Below are 7,103 nucleotides of genomic sequence, written 5' to 3'. Positions count from 1 at the left end.
AAATACAATTTAATAAAGCATAGGATAAAACAACATAAATAAAATTTAATAAAGCATAGGATAAAACAACATAAATAAAAATTTAATAAAGCATAGGATAAAACAACATAAATACAATTTAATAAAGCATAGGATAAAACAACATAAATACAATTTAATAAAGCATAGGATAAAACAACATAAATAAAATTTAATAAAGCATAGGTTAAAACAACATAAATACAATTTAATAAAGCATAGGATAAAACAACATAAATACAATTTAATAAAGCATAGGATAAAACAACATAAATACAATTTAATAAAGCATAGGATAAAACAACATAAATACAATTTAATAAAGCATAGGATAAAACAACATAAATACAATTTAATAAAGCATAGGCTAAAACTACATGAATACAATTTAATAAAGCATAGGATAAAACAAATTAAATACAATATAATAAAGCATAGGATAAAACAACATAAATACAATTTAATAAAGCATAGGATAAAACAACATAAATAAAATTTAATAAAGCATAGGATAAAACAACATAAATAAAAATTTAATAAAGCATAGGATAAAACAACATAAATACAATTTAATAAAGCATAGGATAAAACAACATAAATACAATTTAATAAAGCATAGGATAAAACAACATAAATAAAATTTAATAAAGCATAGCATAAAACAACATAAATACAATTTAATAAAGCATAGGATAAAACAACATAAATACAATTTAATAAAGCATAGGATAAAACAACATAAATAAAATTTAATAAAGCATAGGATAAAACAACATAAATAAAAATTTAATAAAGCATAGGATAAAACAACATAAATACAATTTAATAAAGCATAGGATAAAACAACATAAATACAATTTAATAAAGCATAGAATAAAACAACATAAATAAAATTTAATAAAGCATAGGTTAAAACAACATAAATACAATTTAATAAAGCATAGGATAAAACCACAGAAATACAATTTAATAAAGCATAGGATAAAACAACATAAATACAATTTAATAAAGCATAGGACAAAACAACATAAATACAATTTAATAAAGCAGAGGATAAAACAACATAAATACAATTTAATGAAACATAGGATAAACAACATAAATACAATTTAATAAAGCATAGGATAAAACAACATAAATACAATTTAATAAAGCATAGGCTAAAACTACATAAATACAATTTAATAAAGCATAGGATAAAACAAATTAAATACAATATAATAAAGCATAGGATAAAACAACATAAATTCAATTTAATAAAGCATAGGATAAAACAACATAAATACAATTTAATAAAGCATAGGATAAAACAAAATAAATACAATTTAATAAAGCATAGGATAAAACAACATAAATACAATTTAATAAAGCATAGGTTAAAACAACATAAATACAATTTAATAAAGCACAGGATAAAACAACATAAATACAATTTAGTAAAGCATAGGTCAAAATAACATAAATACAATTTAATAAAGCATAGGATAAAACAACATAAATACAATTTAATAAAGCATAGGTTAAAACAACATAAATACAATTTAATAAAGCATAGGATAAAACAACATAAATACAATTTAATAAAGCATAGGATAAAACAACATAAATAAAATTTAATAAAGCATAGGATAAAACAACATAAATAAAAATTTAATAAAGCTTAGGATAAAACAACATAAATACAATTTAATAAAGCATAGGATAAAACAACATAAATAAAATTTAATAAAGCATAGCATAAAACAACATAAATACAATTTAATAAAGCATAGGATAAAACAACATAAATACAATTTAATAAAGCATAGGATAAAACAACATAAATAAAATTTAATAAAGCATAGGATAAAACAACATAAATTCAATTTAATAAAGCATAGGATAAAACAACATAAATACAATTTAATAAAGCATAAGATAAAACAACATGAATACAATTTAATAAAGCATAGGTTAAAGCAACATAAATACAATTTAATAAAGCATAGGATAAAACAACATAAATACAATTTAATAAAGCATAGGTTAAAACAACATAAATACAATTTAATAAAGCACAGGATAAAACAACATAAATACAATTTAATAAAGCATAAGACAAAAAAACATAAATACAATTTAATAAAGCATATGTTAAAGCAACATAAATACAATTTAATAAAGCATAGGTTAAAACAACATAAATACAATTTAATAAAGCATAGGATAAAACAACATAAATACAATTTAATAAAGCATAGGATAAAACAACATAAATACAATTTAATAAAGCATAGGATAAAACAACATAAATACAATTTAATAAAGCATAGGATAAAACAACATAAATACAATTTAATAAAGCATAGGTTAAAACAACATAAATACAATTTAATAAAGCACAGGATAAAACAACATAAATACAATTTAGTAAAGCATAGGTCAAAATAACATAAATACAATTTAATAAAGCATAGGATAAAACAACATAAATACAATTTAATAAAGCATAGGTTAAAACAACATAAATACAATTTAATAAAGCATAGGATAAAACAACATAAATACAATTTAATAAAGCATAGGATAAAACAACATAAATAAAAATTTAATAAAGCATAGGATAAAACAACATAAATACAATTTAATAAAGCATAGGATAAAACAACATAAATAAAATTTAATAAAGCATAGCATAAAACAACATAAATACAATTTAATAAAGCATAGGATAAAACAACATAAATACAATTTAATAAAGCATAGGATAAAACAACATAAATAAAATTTAATAAAGCATAGGATAAAACAACATAAATAAAAATTTAATAAAGCATAGGATAAAACAACATAAATACAATTTAATAAAGCATAGGATAAAACAACATAAATACAATTTAATAAAGCATAGAATAAAACAACATAAATAAAATTTAATAAAGCATAGGTTAAAACAACATAAATACAATTTAATAAAGCATAGGATAAAACCACAGAAATACAATTTAATAAAGCATAGGATAAAACAACATAAATACAATTTAATAAAGCATAGGACAAAACAACATAAATACAATTTAATAAAGCATAGGTTAAAACAACATAAATACAATTTAATAAAGCATAGGATAAAACAACATAAATACAATTTAATAAAGCATAGGATAAAACAACATAAATAAAAATTTAATAAAGCATAGGATAAAACAACATAAATACAATTTAATAAAGCATAGGATAAAACAACATAAATAAAATTTAATAAAGCATAGCATAAAACAACATAAATACAATTTAATAAAGCATAGGATAAAACAACATAAATACAATTTAATAAAGCATAGGATAAAACAACATAAATAAAATTTAATAAAGCATAGGATAAAACAACATAAATAAAAATTTAATAAAGCATAGGATAAAACAACATAAATACAATTTAATAAAGCATAGGATAAAACAACATAAATACAATTTAATAAAGCATAGAATAAAACAACATAAATAAAATTTAATAAAGCATAGGTTAAAACAACATAAATACAATTTAATAAAGCATAGGATAAAACCACAGAAATACAATTTAATAAAGCATAGGATAAAACAACATAAATACAATTTAATAAAGCATAGGACAAAACAACATAAATACAATTTAATAAAGCAGAGGATAAAACAACATAAATACAATTTAATGAAACATAGGATAAACAACATAAATACAATTTAATAAAGCATAGGATAAAACAACATAAATACAATTTAATAAAGCATAGGATAAAACAAATTAAATACAATATAATAAAGCATAGGATAAAACAACATAAATTCAATTTAATAAAGCATAGGATAAAACAACATAAATACAATTTAATAAAGCATAGGATAAAACAACATAAATACAATTTAATAAAGCATAGGATAAAACAACATAAATACAATTTAATAAAGCATAGGTTAAAACAACATAAATACAATTTAATAAAGCACAGGATAAAACAACATAAATACAATTTAGTAAAGCATAGGTCAAAATAACATAAATACAATTTAATAAAGCATAGGATAAAACAACATAAATACAATTTAATAAAGCATAGGTTAAAACAACATAAATACAATTTAATAAAGCATAGGATAAAACAACATAAATACAATTTAATAAAGCATAGGATAAAACAACATAAATAAAATTTAATAAAGCATAGGATAAAACAACATAAATAAAAATTTAATAAAGCATAGGATAAAACAACATAAATACAATTTAATAAAGCATAGGATAAAACAACATAAATAAAATTTAATAAAGCATAGCATAAAACAACATAAATACAATTTAATAAAGCATAGGATAAAACAACATAAATACAATTTAATAAAGCATAGGATAAAACAACATAAATAAAATTTAATAAAGCATAGGATAAAACAACATAAATAAAAATTTAATAAAGCATAGGATAAAACAACATAAATACAATTTAATAAAGCATAGGATAAAACAACATAAATACAATTTAATAAAGCATAGAATAAAACAACATAAATAAAATTTAATAAAGCATAGGTTAAAACAACATAAATACAATTTAATAAAGCATAGGATAAAACAAATTAAATACAATATAATAAAGCATAGGATAAAACAACATAAATTCAATTTAATAAAGCATAGGATAAAACAACATAAATACAATTTAATAAAGCATAGGATAAAACAACATAAATACAATTTAATAAAGCATAGGATAAAACCACAGAAATACAATTTAATAAAGCATAGGATAAAACAACATAAATACAATTTAATAAAGCATAGGACAAAACAACATAAATACAATTTAATAAAGCAGAGGATAAAACAACATAAATACAATTTAATGAAACATAGGATAAACAACATAAATACAATTTAATAAAGCATAGGATAAAACAACATAAATAAAATTTAATAAAGCATAGCATAAAACAACATAAATACAATTTAATAAAGCATAGGATAAAACAACATAAATACAATTTAATAAAGCATAGGATAAAACAACATAAATAAAATTTAATAAAGCATAGGATAAAACAACATAAATAAAAATTTAATAAAGCATAGGATAAAACAACATAAATACAATTTAATAAAGCATAGGATAAAACAACATAAATACAATTTAATAAAGCATAGAATAAAACAACATAAATAAAATTTAATAAAGCATAGGTTAAAACAACATAAATACAATTTAATAAAGCATAGGATAAAACCACAGAAATACAATTTAATAAAGCATAGGATAAAACAACATAAATACAATTTAATAAAGCATAGGACAAAACAACATAAATACAATTTAATAAAGCAGAGGATAAAACAACATAAATACAATTTAATGAAACATAGGATAAACAACATAAATACAATTTAATAAAGCATAGGATAAAACAACATAAATACAATTTAATAAAGCATAGGCTAAAACTACATAAATACAATTTAATAAAGCATAGGATAAAACAAATTAAATACAATATAATAAAGCATAGGATAAAACAACATAAATTCAATTTAATAAAGCATAGGATAAAACAACATAAATACAATTTAATAAAGCATAGGATAAAACAACATAAATACAATTTAATAAAGCATAGGATAAAACATCATAAATACAATTTAATAAAGCATAGGTTAAAACAACATAAATACAATTTAATAAAGCACAGGATAAAACAACATAAATACAATTTAGTAAAGCCTATGTCAAAATAACATAAATACAATTTAATAAAGCATAGGATAAAACAACATAAATACAATTTAATAAAGCATAGGTTAAAACAACATAAATACAATTTAATAAAGCATAGGATAAAACAACATAAATACAATTTAATAAAGCATAGGATAAAACAACATAAATAAAAATTTAATAAAGCATAGGATTAAACAACATAAATACAATTTAATAAAGCATAGGATAAAACAACATAAATAAAATTTAATAAAGCATAGCATAAAACAACATAAATACAATTTAATAAAGCATAGGATAAAACAACATAAATACAATTTAATAAAGCATAGGATAAAACAACATAAATAAAATTTAATAAAGCATAGGATAAAACAACATAAATAAAAATTTAATAAAGCATAGGATAAAACAACATAAATACAATTTAATAAAGCATAGGATAAAACAACATAAATACAATTTAATAAAGCATAGAATAAAACAACATAAATAAAATTTAATAAAGCATAGGTTAAAACAACATAAATACAATTTAATAAAGCATAGGATAAAACCACAGAAATACAATTTAATAAAGCATAGGATAAAACAACATAAATACAATTTAATAAAGCATAGGACAAAACAACATAAATACAATTTAATAAAGCATAGGTTAAAACAACATAAATACAATTTAATAAAGCATAGGATAAAACAACATAAATACAATTTAATAAAGCATAGGATAAAACAACATAAATAAAAATTTAATAAAGCATAGGATAAAACAACATAAATACAATTTAATAAAGCATAGGATAAAACAACATAAATAAAATTTAATAAAGCATAGCATAAAACAACATAAATACAATTTAATAAAGCATAGGATAAAACAACATAAATACAATTTAATAAAGCATAGGATAAAACAACATAAATAAAATTTAATAAAGCATAGGATAAAACAACATAAATAAAAATTTAATAAAGCATAGGATAAAACAACATAAATACAATTTAATAAAGCATAGGATAAAACAACATAAATACAATTTAATAAAGCATAGAATAAAACAACATAAATAAAATTTAATAAAGCATAGGTTAAAACAACATAAATACAATTTAATAAAGCATAGGATAAAACCACAGAAATACAATTTAATAAAGCATAGGATAAAACAACATAAATACAATTTAATAAAGCATAGGACAAAACAACATAAATACAATTTAATAAAGCAGAGGATAAAACAACATAAATACAATGTAATGAAACATAGAATAAACAACATAAATACAATTTAATAAAGCATAGGATAAAACAACATAAATACAATTTAATAAAGCATAGGATAAAACAAATTA

This window comes from Phyllobates terribilis, unplaced genomic scaffold (genome assembly GCF_046119375.1).
Source record: "Phyllobates terribilis strain yellow unplaced genomic scaffold, ASM4611937v1 Scaffold_83__1_contigs__length_6671269, whole genome shotgun sequence".
NCBI lineage: Eukaryota > Metazoa > Chordata > Amphibia > Anura > Dendrobatidae > Phyllobates > Phyllobates terribilis.
This window is presented reverse-complemented; position numbering follows the sequence as displayed.